Source organism: Anser brachyrhynchus, assembly GCF_964034855.1.
Source record: "Anser brachyrhynchus genome assembly, chromosome: 16".
NCBI classification, from domain to species: domain Eukaryota; kingdom Metazoa; phylum Chordata; class Aves; order Anseriformes; family Anatidae; genus Anser; species Anser brachyrhynchus.
Window position 1 is genome coordinate 15,323,053 of NC_137734.1, and position 13,918 is coordinate 15,336,970.

General features: G+C 50.4%; 1 protein-coding gene across 6 annotated transcripts in view; it reads left to right on the forward strand.

The window, feature by feature from the left end:
- The first annotated feature begins 7,683 nt into the window (after window positions 1–7,683).
- PHF20 (PHD finger protein 20) overlaps window positions 7,684–13,918 on the forward strand; it is a 77,082-nt gene continuing 70,847 nt past the window's right edge. For 5 of the 6 annotated variants that reach the window (XM_080558458.1, XM_080558461.1, XM_080558462.1 and 2 more), the window contains exons 1-3: window positions 7,684–7,833; window positions 10,066–10,112; window positions 11,544–11,591. The gene's annotated coding sequence lies outside the window, so the exon portion shown is untranslated. Of the gene's footprint in view, window positions 7,834–8,091; window positions 8,129–10,065; window positions 10,113–11,543; window positions 11,592–13,918 lie in introns of those variants that run through there. The other variant, XM_080558460.1, reaches the window with a different exon arrangement.

Genomic DNA, 13,918 nt, shown 5'->3' on the forward strand with positions numbered 1-13,918 from the left:
TAGTTGTCCCTGGTTCTTTTTGTGAATCTGATGCGTGATTGTGCCTGCCTGGAGCTGCAGGTTTCAGCCTGGATGTCAGTGTTCATGAATAATATTTGGGAACCAGCATGACATCAGCACTTGGAAAGCAAGCTGTGGGCTATTTCTGTTGTTTGTAAATCTCAGGGAGCTGTGGGGCACTCAGTGAAACTGGGAAGAGATCACGGGGAAGCAGATAAAGGAGAATATTTTATACGGGAGCAGTTACCTTCTGCAGCCCTTCAGGGTCAGAAGGGAATTAGGCAAGTTTATGGGCTATAGCTCCACAAACGGTAGTCAGAGGATAAGACAGGGATGTACTGCTAATATCCCTAATCCAGCAGCTGCGGGTGTCGCAGGCACCTGCTTCCTCTGCATAGTCTGTTCTCTTGCTGGAGATGTGGTTAGACAGGCTGCAGGGCTGACCCAGCTGGGGCATTTTTATGTACAGATTGGAGGAGTTTCTGGATCTTTCCTCCCCACCCCAAGAAGGAGCTAGGAGCCATCTGTGTCGGTGCTCCAGACTCACACCGGTCACATCCTGCGGTGGAGCTGCAGCACAAGTGCTACCTTTGCCACTTCAGTCGGGTGGTGACAAGTTACTGGCCTGGGTCTCACCAGTGCTGCTGATGCTCTGGAGCTGATCGTATCCTGGTGGCACTGGGAAAAGGCGGTGCACTTAGAGCAAAGCAAGTAAGGGCTGCTCCGGTCACCCCAGCAGTACGCAATCACCTGCGATGGCCAAGTTGTGGTCTTCTCACCAGCTGTGCTGTCAGGACAGACAAGGAGTGGACCTGTAGCTCTCAGGACAGGCAGCAACAACAGCAGAAGGAAGAGCAATAGTGTGTTAACCTCAAACAGCCCTTTCCTAGGTGGAGGTTGGCAGCCTAACATTTAGGTGTTCCCCAATGCTTTTCTGTGGAATGAGCTGACTTGGCCAAATCAATAAAGCCCACAAACCAAGGGCTTCAGCTCGGGCTTGGAGGCTTGGGCTCACTCCTGCAGTCGCCTTGGCCCGTCTTGTTGCCTGCACCACCTAAAAAATTGAGTGCCAGCCGGGCTCATTACAACCTTGTGGCTGGTTCTCAGCTCCCACCTGCAGCGCAGTGAGACCCTGTGTGCGACAGTGGCTTGGGACACGGCTCACCTGTCCTCCGCACCCTGTGGAGAGGCAGCACATGCAGCTTGTCCTAGACCTGCCACCGGTTGTGGAAGGGTAATGTGTCCCAAGGGGTCTGCACCCTTGCAGTGCTGCGTGCTCTGGGTGGTGGTGGTGAATTTCTGGCTGTTTTAGGCATAGCCTTTGCACAGGGCCTGGGATTAGTTTTTTGATGTTTCCTCCATCATGTGCTGTGGATCTGCTCATGGAAATGGTAAAAGCAATTCTGCCAGCTCCCAGCAACCTGCCCTCAGGTCTGAGCTCTGCACTGCACCCCAGTGCCTCAGGAGGCTGGGCAGCTGCTGGAGCACAATGGGTGGCTTTGGGACCACTCCGAAGGATGAGCTGGAGTGGCGGGGTGGGGACCCACTTTGGCACCCCAGTGTTACAGGATGTGGTGCCCACAGGGCCACCCATGCTGCTCACCCACCACCCCTCTTGGTAGAGAAGCTTTTTGCAGTCTCTCCTCCCCTTGTAAATGTGAGGTGCCCAGGAGTTATGTCTCATCCCCCAAAATCCCAGGCAGTGGGAGACCAGTTTTTAGCCTAACCTTCATGTTAAGCTTTGCACTAAATCATCCCTGTGGCGAGACACAGAGGAACAGGGAAGCCTGCATCAGGAGCCCTGCAGCATAGCAGAGGGGCACAGATGGGAGGGTCCCTGGCCTGATGCTGCCCCAGCATGGGTTTGATGTGGGCATGGCAAACCAGTAGCAAATTCAGCAGAACTGGCTAGTGGAGCCGGCACTTAGCTGGGGCTCTGCGGAGCAGCGCTCAGGCTCTGGCACACCCAGAGATCGTCTGTGGGACAATCATCAAGGATAAAATGGATAAAGGTGATTTGCTTGGTAAGTGTTGCTGCTTTTAGAGCTCCTGTTGTCCTGTAACATTTGTCACCCGCACTTAATGGTGGAGAGAACCAGGTGCAGGTGCAGGTGGTTGAGGAACCATCTAGTTTCCATCCTTGAGGAGGGATGGACCCTGTATAGAGCTGCTGGAGTTGAATGCTTCCAGGTGGCCATGAGGGAAAACTTTTGGGACATATTGTAGCATTGAGTTGCTTATCAGTCAGTTTTCCTTTCAAAGAAGGGGGCACCATTTCAAGGCTCTGCCCAGTCCAGGAAGGTTGGAACCTACAGCTTCCAGGGGCTCCTCCTGCTGCAGCCTCCACCCAGAGCTTCCTCCTCCTCACCATCAAAGCCATTCCACTTTGTCTGAAGTGTTTGGTGTTTGCTGATATGGTAAAGGGAGCTTGAGTCCCTTCCTTGGCGGATTGCCTTCATCACTGCTGTCTGGAGGAGGAATATGGAGATGTGAAAACAGAAGGTTGAATATGAAGTCTCTGCGAAAATGCAAGCAGAGAGAGCCCAAAGATCTGGTTGCTGGTGTTGAGGGTCCCCAGGGAGGAGGGCAGGAGGGCTCAGGTGTTCACATGCTCATCAGAGTTTCAAATTGAGGTTTCTTGGTATCCTAGTGCCTGCTTCACCTGCTGTTATTGGAGAAGAGGTGTCTCCTTGGCCACCAGCCCTTGGGTTTAGCCAGCAGCTGCCATGTGCTGTTTGGCTTCTCACAGAGCGCAGGTGTGAGCTGGAGCCCAGTGCTGGGCTGCCGGGCCAAACTGCTGGTCAGAAAGAGAAACACAAGGGACTGGGACCTCAGCTGCCAGGCTTGGGAACTGGCAGGATTCCAGGCCCAAGGCCACGAAGCCATTTAGAAGCGCAAGACAAAGGTTGTTCCCACAAGATGCTGCTTCCCCAAAGAAGAACTAATGGCCTATGTCAGCTCATCTCCACTCACAGCCCCATTTCCTCCATCCCACCTTCTGCCAGCTCTGGTGCTTCATTCAGATCACAAGCAACAGCGGTGACCACACGGGCTGCAGGGGGAATGTGGAGAGCAAGGGGACAGAGGAGGAGTGGGGGCCCTCTCTTTTGAGGCCACTGAGCTATTAGACTGTTCCGGCATGTGGTACAACCTCCCCTGAAATGACCCAGCCTTGGTTCCTGCTGGGGAAGACGAAGGTGTTGCAGCTGTAAACAGGACCCAGATACTGGGCTTGGCTGTCCTGCAGTGTGCGCTACCTCCTCACTCTCAGGCAGACTCTATGGCTCCAGGAGCCACAAAAGGGGCTATAGGGAGGGCCTCTATTGCTTGAAGGCAGATGACCCCAAAGAGGATGAGGAGATGGAAGGGGCTACAGCCTCCCCCTACTCCCAGCATGGGGGTGTCTAGGTGCCTTGATGTGCCTGCACGTCTCTGCCACTCTGCTCCACGGACGGGGCTGTGCTGGCCCTGCCCAAGCTGAGGGCAGACATCCTACGTGGAGATACACAGCCAGTTCCCAGCCTCTCTGGTTGCTCTGGCCAATAGAGAAGGGGTGAGAAAATGGCCTAAGCTGTAAACTGCCCAGGCATGGAGTGCTGCTGTGCAGCAGAGGCACTGACTTGGTGAGTGATCCCCCACCCCTATGTGTGCCTCGGGGCCTCGCCCAGAGGTCAGCCAGACCTGGGGGGGGCCTCCAAAAATGTTCCGACATGAGCCACTGTGAGCAGGGCTGGACACAAAGCTCATCCTCGGACTGATCTTTGGTGTTGAGGGCACGGTCTATGGCTGTAAACTCCCCTGAGCCGTGCTGGCCCTCGTCTAATCCCCACCCAGCTCTGCAAAGCCCACGCTTGGGGCAGCCTCAGCACGCCACCTCTGCTGGCAGCTGAGCTGCTCCGTGCTCAGGCAGGCGGGGAGCGTGCGGCCTCCCAGCGCCGTGGCGCTGCTGAAGTGCGGGCTGCAGTGACCCCGCGTGGGCTGCACGGCACGCGGCTGCAGGCTCCCCTGCCTCTCGCTGGCCGGGCCCTTGTGCAGGCGAAGATAAACTTCCACGGGCGCAGAGACACCCTTTGCATCTGCCACACCGGCCCCTTGGGTGGCTGGTCAGGGAGGAAGAGGGAGTCTTCTGCGGGGGATTTCTCCAACCAAATGCAGAGGCTGGCCTCACAGATGGCATTGCTTTGCAGCTGGTTCAGCCTCCTTTTATAGTCAATGCAAGAGGCGCTTTCTGATCGCGGATCCTCTTGTGCTGAAGTGGAGGCAGGAGGCTGGCTGGATGCGTTGCCCTTGCCACATGCCTGATTTTCTCTGTTGAGATATGGGGAAACTGGTCAGCAAGCTCGGCTCGCCGACAGGCAAGAGAAGTGCCAGGGCCTGGAGCACACCCCTCAGCAGTTCGGCCGCCTGTGCTCAAGGCCAGCTTGATGAGAGCACAGTTGTAGAGCTGGCCTTGAAGAGAAAGAGGTGGAAAAGGAAAACACCTCACTGGGAACTTCCTCCTTCTTCTTTGGGAATGTCACCTAATCACAAAGCATCACCCTTGGTCTCTGCCTGAGCCAGGTCAGCTACTCCTGTGCCTGGCCGTGGATTTCCCTGACCCCAACACATGGACTGACTTTCTCCCTTGACTTTCCTGCCTCATCACTATGGGCTTGCATGCTGGACTCTTATCACTGTCACTGGATCTGTTCTGCTCCCCTTTTACCACTGGACTGCACAGTGTTGGGTAGGGCACTGCCTTCATGTCCTGTTGCCACCCCCGCTCCGGCTCGCCTGTCCCAGCACAGCACCCCACTCCTGCTGCTCCCTGACAGTGACTCACAAGGTTCAGGCACCTCTCGTGTTGAATGCAGTAGGGACTTTGCAGGTGAGAAGAGCATCGCTTTCCAGAGTGGACAGACAAACCCTCCCTGGCCTGCAAAGCCCAGTTTGCCCACAGTTGCATTCATTGGTTTCTCTGATGTGTGAGACACTGGATCCCAACTGATACAGCTGAACTCCTGAGGGGGGCTGGGACCTGTCCCAGACAGGTGAGTACCGTAGTCACTCTCCTCTTCTGTTTACACTAGGCAGGGACAAGCTGGAGGCAGGCACAGCACTGCTCTTTGCTGTGGATGTCAACGCAGGGGGAGACTGTGTTCTCCAGGAAAGGCTGTTGCTCTGCAGTCTGTGAAAACAGGCAGGTATATCTAATGTTGGAGGTTTTACAATAAATGTCAACCATGAACACTGACATCAGACACTGAATCTGAAGCTTGGACTATCCACAAGGAAAAAGACATCACAAATTGGTATATACACTTCCATAGGTTGCCAAAAGTAGTTTGCTCTTGGGGGGGAGAAGGGGGCAGGAGGGAGATAAAGGGAGAATAAGACATTATTTCCTCCAACTCATAAACAACGGGATCTAGAAAGACCCATTTCTGTAGGGAAGGAAATGGTTTCTGACACCTGCTTTCTCATGACAGATGTTCTAAGGCTCTGTGTTTTTAAGTGTTGAAAACTCTTTAATAAAATATAGTGCTCTCAAAACAAAATGAAACAAAACCATAAACACTACAATTACATTTTAGTGAAAGTATAAAAACAAAAAAAGGAAATCTCTTTTCCTCAAAACTTTGGAGTGATTTTGTTTAGCTGCTTTTTATTTTAATTCATTCTGCATTCTTTTTTTCTTGCCTCTAGAAACCTGCAATGTTAAAACCACATGTGAGATTCCCAGGTTAAAAAAAATCCAAACTGATAACTACATTTTCTGCCACTTTTTTTTTTTTCCTGTTATGGTATTTAAAAATACCAAGTCATCCTGCTTCCACAAATTCACAGCACACAGCTCACAAGCTGTGAGAAACATTAACATACAAGAACATCAGAGAAACATTAACACAGAAGGTGCTTTGCACCAGCCTTTGTGCTTGTTGGGTCCAGTGCTGTTCATGGCACTGGGGTGAGGCTGATGTCATTGGGTTTGTGCAGCGTCAGCAGTTTCTGTGGTTATTTGGCAGGAGGAAGATGAGAGAAAAGTGCTTAGACTTGGAGCTATGGGTTGCCCACTTACCTCGTTGCACGCGGCTGCACACACTGCTGACACACGCGGGGAGGCAGGGTAGACGAGTACTCTGCAAACTGGGGAAAAAAAAAAAAGCAACTCCTTACTGACCGAAAATTGTTTCAGCTTTTCTCCATGAAATGATCATTTGAAATAGAAGTGATTATACGTTAAACTTGTAATGATGTGAAATGATACAGCTTTACTTCTTTAAATAACCATTTCCAAGTCACTTCTGTTCTGTTCTGAGTGTCTTTAATAGGTCCGGGCGGAGGCAGGCTGCGCTGGCTCCCTGCCTTCCCTCCTCCCAGGCTGGCACTACCTGCAGCACGTGCCCTGCAGGCACCTTGGCCACAACAGCTCCCCTTTCGTCCCTCAAACCTGACAGGTGACAATCATTCACTTGTCTGTGGCCTCTGGCCAGAAAATGGTGGATTATCTCAAGCTAACCACCTGAACCAGGAGAGTTTATCACCCCCAGTGACAAATGCTGCAATATTTGAAGTTAAGAACTTCAACCTGCAAAGATTTTGGCTGTTCTGTACCAGCTTGGTTTTTGGCTTTAAGTTATCATAAAACTCAGAAGAAGCGTTTCAATTTTCCTCTGCACTGCGCCATGCCTTCAGAAGGGCACGCAGCTCGGTCCGCACGGACGGGAAGCCAGCTGGATGAGGGGTGCAGCAATTCCCCCCGGCCGGCGGCGGCGAGGCCTGGCCCGTGAGGGCCACATCTTGCTCCCCATCCCCTTCCACCAGCTCAGAGTACTGGGTATCCAGATAACAACTAGTCTTGCTGGTAAAGACTGAAGCAAAGAAGGCATTAAGCACCTCAGCCTTTTCCTCATCTCTTGTCACTAAGTTTCCCCCCACATCCAGTAAAGGATGGAGATTCTCCTTAGTCCTCCTTTTTGTGTCAATGTATTTATAAAAACATTTTCTCTTATCTTCAGGGACATGACTCACTAAGCACCATGTCCAACCTTTCCTTAAAAACCCCTGGAGGGACGGTGACGCCACCACCTCCCTGGGCAACCCGTCCCAATGCCTGACTGCTCTTTCTGAGCAGAAATATCTCCTCATTTCCAACCTGAACCTCCCCTGGTGCAACTTGAGGCCATTCCCTCTGGTCCTATCACTAGTTATCTGTGAGAAGAGGCCGACCCCCAGCTCCTCACACCGTGGTTCGGGGTCACCGGGCGGGCCAACAGCACGGGGCCGGGCCCCGGTTAGAGCGCTGGGAGGCGCGAGGACGAGCCCGGAGCAGGGAGAGCTGCCTGGGCTCCTACCCGGGGGCCACAGAGGAGACGGACACGGCCCCTTGGGCAGCGGGCACGAGGGTTTTTTTTTTTTGGTTTATTTCACCCTTTTACGGAGCTCTTGCAGCGCCCCACACCGGGGGGAGCGCCCGTCGGGAGGCCGCTCGCCGGCAGGGCCGGGGCAGGGCCGGGGCCGTCCCGCAGCGCCCCGCGCAGCCCCGCACGGCGCTGCCGGCGCCCTCTCGCCCCTCGCCCGCAGCGCCCCGGCCGCGAGGCGCCGGCGCCGATCCGGAGGGGCCGGGACCCGTGACCCGGTGCCGCGGGTGCCGCGCGGGGAGCGCGCTGCGCGCCTCCGCAGCGACCGGGAGGAGCCCGGCCCAGGCCCGCCCCCTCCGGCGGCGGGTGGCGGCGCCGCAGCGAGGCGGCCATTTTGTGGCGCTGCGCGGTCGGTGGCGCTGGGCTCGGCGCGCAGCGGGGCCCGGGGGCGGTTTCGCTCCGCTCTCACCCTTTGTCCCGTGCAGAGCCCTCGGTAAGAGCGCGGCGGCGCCCGGGCGGGCCGGGCCCGCGCCTCCCGCCCGCCCCGCGCTGCGGGCCCGCGGCGTGGCGAGGCGAGGCGAGGGGAGGGAGGCCGGGCGCGGCGCGGCTGGCACGCGGCCCCGCGCACAAAGGGCCGGGCCGGGCCGGGCCGGGGGCGCCGAGCGGGCGCCGCTTCCGCCTCGCCGGGGCCGGGGGGCCTGGGCCGCGCCCCCGCCCCCCCGCTCCCTCTCGCCTCGCCTCCGCCCGCGCCCGGCGGCCCGCGGAGCCGCGCGGCCCGGCGCGGGCAGGTGAGTAGGAGCGCGCCGAGCGCCGGCGCCGCGGGGCCCGGCCGGCGGGGGCGGCCGAGTGACCTTGCGGCGGCGCCGGGGCCGGGGCCGGGGCCGGGCGGGCGGCGCCGCGGTGGCCGCAGGGCGCGGGGCCCGGGAGAGGCGGCGAACGGGCCCCGCGGCGCGGGCGGGGGAGCGGCGGGGCCGGGTCCCGGCGGGGGCTGCGGCGGGAGGTGCGCGGCCGGGGAGGGGCCGGCGGCGGAGCCCGGCCCCGGCGGCGTCAGGAAGCGGCGCGGGGCCGCTCCCGGCCGGCCCCGGTGGGGCTGTGCGGGGGGCGTCCGCGGCTGCTCCGCGCCCGGCCCCGGGGACGAAGCGGGGCGAAGCCTCGTGTGGGGCCGGCGCCCGCGGGCGGTACCGGCGGCTTCGGAGCGCGTCTGCGCTCTGCTGCTGCCCGTCTCCCTCAAGCGTCTTGGGGGAAGCGAGATGAAGATCGCTCCCTGCGCGAAGCCGAAAGCCGCTTCGCGTCCTGTGCGTTCGATACATAGAATCGGGAGGCGCCGTATTTTTTCCCGACAGACCTAGGTTCCAGGTGGCTTCCTTACGGGTTGTCGTAGCGATTGGCTTGGGACACGCATGCAAACCGTAGCTATAGCAGCACTGGGTTGATCAAGGAGGTTCTCAGTACAGTTTTGGGGAACGGCTCCATCTCTACTGCTTGTTAAATATCCTGCTAGTATCGCAAACGGTTCTGTGATCCCATGCTTTGCTTCTAGCATAAACACTTGAATATAGACAAGGAGGGATATTTGAGCGTACAGGAGTCCAAACTGGTTGAAATGAACTTATTCTTGCAGTGTACAGAATTTGGTATTGTATAGGCAAATGAAATGTAACTTGTTAAAAACAATGCTAATAACTTGAACTAATCTTATGTAGGTTTCTGTACAGAAGCTTGTAACTGAGCATCTGTACAAGAGAAATGCTTTGGACGTGGACTTGTTTAATTTTCTACTACGAGCAAGGACCAGTTTCCAAAAAAAGCTCAGCGAGAAGACTTGTAGCAAAGATCATTTGCAGTATAATTTTTTTTTTGTGTGTGACTTTCAGTAGTTCAGGAATTGAAGGTGGTTTGGATAAATACTGATTGTTTGATCGAAGCCAGCTTGTGGGAGAGTTCAGTTTACATTCTGCTGATAACTTTGTTGGTGTGTCCTGAATGGAAATAATATTGTACTTGAGCAGTCTGAGAGTAAAATCTGCTTGCCTGTAATCCAGAGTAACTAATTAAGGTCAAGTTGGGAATAAGGCTAGAATAGTAGTTGCTCATAACAGTGCTGCCTTGATTGAAATGTAAGAAGCATGTAATTAATTCTTACCTTTAATTGGATAAGTTCTCTGAAGCTCTTTTTCTTGCTCTTATAGTTCCTGTCTAAGCTAAGCCATGATATTGACCTAAATTCTCCCTCTTGGCCAGGGAAGGAGGGAGCAATCCCTAATTTCATTGTAGGGGATGTTGAATTCTCTGTCACTGCATCTTTTATTTATATCTGCGTTGCTGGCAGCTTAGTATTGTCTGTGGTTGTAATTTGTCAAACCTTGACAGAAGCTGACACTGTTGCTGCACTGCTGCCACTTGTCTTCTCTTGCTGCCCATATGGCACTGTCCTGTGCAGATGTGAGCTGAGCTAAAGAATGTGCATGGGGGGAGGACTTACTGTTGAGCCCTGTAAGTGCTTGCCTCAGTATTTAAACTGCATTCTTGATGATTGCTTAATTGTGTAGATGTAGGTGGTTTTATTGTTGTTTTTTCTTTTTAAGAATAATTGCAGATACCTTGCACATAGTGGCACATCACATTGAGAAGTCTTGTGAAGTGTTTGTAACACGTCCATTCTTTTTTTCATTATTATTATTTATTCCTTATCATCTTCAAACTTTTCTCCCTTGCTTGCTTACAGGTTTTTCTTGACTTCTTGTGCCTCCTGTAGGAAAAGACTGTTTTCAGGTAAGAAATAGTGACTTACACCTTCCAGTTTGTCTTTACTGTCAAAATGCCAGTAGTATATCGCCTTTGTTGTTCAAAAAACTGTTGGGTCTGGTGCCTTTTAAGGCAGTGTTCTTATGAAAGATTTTTTTTTGTGGGTGCAAGCACCATTTTTAAGTGATCTTGTACGTGCAGGTGCATAGCATGTCCAGTGCTGACTTACATGTGTGGCAGAAAATAATGCAGGTTAGACTGTAGTGTTTACAGCTTTTTGAGACTACTTGCTAATTTCTTGACATGCCTTTGTGTGGTTTCACTGGGTTTGAGAACTTTCGGCAAGCCTTGTTTGGATTTAGCCAGCTGCAATCTGCCTAGTCTTTTCTTGAACTCTGTTTCAGGTAGGTTTATGAAATGGGTTAGAAAGAAATGTACCTGTGTCAGTCTGTATCTGTACATATCATGTTTTAAGGGGGGGGGGCGGGGGAAGCTACTGCTTAGTGGGTTGGGTTTTGGTTTGGTTTTGTTTTTGTATGAAGTTGGCACGGAAGAGCCTTTCTAGTCTTGTCATTGAGGTTAATATACTAGTTTAAAAACAGGTTTATTCTTCTGCTCTTTATACTCAGCACTTCTCTACCAAAGAAATGGAGAATATCCTCTAGTTCTGCATAATGTTTTGGCGAAGGCTCTGCCTCAAATGTCTTGTGTTCCAGCTTTAAAATTGAATGTTTTTTAGGACACGAATGGCAGTGCCATTGATAGGGCTTGAGTTAGGGTTTTCTTTAGTTTTAAATCCGAAACCTAAGATGCTTCAGTGATGTAGCAGAGCTTACAAAAAGTACCAGACTTGAGTTGCTGCTTGACTCTACTGAAAGTTGCTAATGGCTTCTGCACGGCACGATCCCCTGTGTTTATATAGGTCCTCTGCCGATGTTACAGCTCCATCTTCTCAGTATTGCTGTTATTGGTATTGCGAAAAGATGCACTGATTTTTTTTTTTTCCCCCGATGCCCTTTCACCTCTGAGCTGGGGGATGAGTCTACAAGCAGCCTTTAAGAGCACCTCTTTCATTCTTCTTGTAATAAAACTGTGAAGTTGCATCTTCCTTATAGTGTGACACATACACAGATACATGTCCGTAATGTATTATTGTGAATGAAAATGTAGTTTGCTTCATCAAGTCTCAAGGCAGCGTAACTTGCAGTTTCACTTTCATTGACTGTGATGCAAATATCCTGTTCTTTAACAGGGGGAGGGTAGGTTTGGTCCTGCCCAGTTAGGAAGCAAACTACTTGAAAATAATGAAACCGACACTGCCATGTCTAAGTGTCAGAACACTGAATACTGGCTTGTTGTAGAAGTGACCTAAAGGATTTTCAATGGTTGGTGTTGCAGGTGGTGTAGATTCTATGGAAAATGTTTTTCCTTTTTTTTTTTTTTATGCATTCTTTTTAGGTTGACTTCTTCAAAGAATCAGAAGTCCAGGTCCAGTTGCTGCTGCAGGTACTGTTACCAGGTCATTTCTGTGTTTTTCTTTTGACTCCATCCGCTTTCAGTTGTTGCCTCTTACTCTGATAGCTACAATACATGTTGATGCTCATTGATAAGAAAAATCTTAGGTTCAACGATAACCTGTAAATATATAGGATACCACTGGAACATCCAGAGTGACCTCAAAGCCAGGGGCTGGACATCAGGTCACAGATAAGGAGTTGGTCAATTTACTGCCTTAAGTTGTAAGTACTACCTTAAGTATTTTCTCTCTCAAATGTCGATTCTTCTTGAATACCAAGATACTGCTTTTAGAAGTGATGTAGACGGTAATACTTCAATGCCACCTTAGCACTTAAAAGTTGGCAACTGTTTCCCTCACAGTATGAAATAGTATTGGACTCAGTACTGTAGGTCACGTAACCAAGCAGAAAATACATAGGCAAATTGAAGTCACGTCCTTTAGCCCTGCTGTTATTTTTTTTAAGGTATATTCTTTTTAAGAAGAAATCTGCTGTCTTTGCACAATAATGAGTTTGTCACATGTGTTTTTGAGCCCAAGTGTAGTTCCTTTCCTCATCTGCATCGCAAGGCTGTTCTCCAAACAGTTGGCACCTTTTTCCATTCATCTGAAGGATGCACGGGGAACTTTGTGTGTTGTGGTTGTTTTTCTATTGCTTTTGAGGGAGTATAGAATGGGAATGAGAAATGGTCCACTTTTCTCATATTCCTTTCTTGATTGAGAAAGGCTCTGTAAGCCCATAGGTAGCCATTAGGCAGGGCAAAAATATTTTCTTGGGGATGGTTATATACTCAGTGCATTCAGCATCACGAAGTGGTGTTATGCAACCTCAGGTAGATAAACAGGAGAAATTGTGTTGAGGTGCCCAATCTGCAGACTAAATTAGATCAATTCAGGTTGCTGTAGCTTTTTTCTACCAATCTCTCCTGCTCCTTGGAGAAGCTTTGCATGTATTGACTTGGAGAAGATTTGTGGGTGAAGAAAATGTTCTTGGAGAATCTTTGTTTACTTTGCACATGACCAAAATGCACATCCCTATGCCATGTGATGGATGTAACTTATTCAACAGAGGATGTCTCTGTTAAAGGAAGAGGACTGCATTTGGTCATCTTGGCTTGGGTTTGTTTACTTAGCTATACATGCATGGCATGCTCATTGCAGCATGGATTGACGTGATGAACCTTGTGGTGATTTAGAGAAGTTTTTCATAAGAAATGATTCAGCTTGCGTGAGCAGTCTGCAGGTCTTCTAGTTGAAAAACATTTGAACTCTTAATCTATCAAACAGCAAGAACTCTCTCAATTTACACCTTAAAATATCATTCACACTGAACTTAATCTTTCTTAACTAAGATCTAAAATCAGAGAGATTTAAGAACCTTAAGTTGCTAGATTTATTCAGTGACAGAATTGTTCCACATCAGTCTCTTTTTTTTCCCTTGATTTTTTTAGTATCTTTTTTGATACTTTAGCTGCTTTTTTGAAGTAGTAAGAATTTCTTCTAAATAAGTTTTTTCGTGTGTGTGTGTGTATATATAGATACCTGAACTATTAAGAAAACATAAGAAAACTATATCTGAAAAGTCATGCTTATTATAGTATGTTATTTGAACTAGTTGAAGGCTTTTATTGCAGATAGGATTTTGATTGTTTTTCAAATTACCCGTACTAAAAGATCACTTGTTAAGAAATTCTAAGAAACAAAGTTTTGCAGCAGAAATCCACCAGTATGAGTACGAATTGTATTACATCAGAAGTAATGACTTTTATGAATCCCAGTTTGCTGTAATTATTTGGCAAACGTATTTTGATGTGCTTCCAAATTGAGACTGCTCAGGCATGTTGACCCTTTGACTCAGATCTGGCAGTCTTGGTTTTGTTTATGGGCTGCTTCTCGTGTTTGGACATCTCAGAATTGAAGCTTTTTTAAGCTTCCATGCTCAGAGTTAAAGAAAGTTTGGGCAATAAGAATATAATTGGTACAGTGACATTTCTGGGCTTCTGTCAGTAGTAGTTCTCATTGAACTCATGGGAAGAAAAGAGGGTGTTAGATTTGGGGTAGAGTAGTTGCACTCAAGTCTCTTTGAACGTTTCAGATACACTTGCTTTAAAATCTTACCTGCTAAATAGTGATTAGCTGGAAAAGTGGCACTTAAAAATTTTTGTAAATGAGATAAAAGAAAGAAAGCCACCATTAGGAACTTGTTTTGTGTTTAACAGTCTTTTGGAAGAGATGGTGAGCACGGACTGTGATCATCTCTGCTGGATATTTAGCCTCGTCTTTTGTCTAGGGCTATACATTCTCAATGTGCATGATG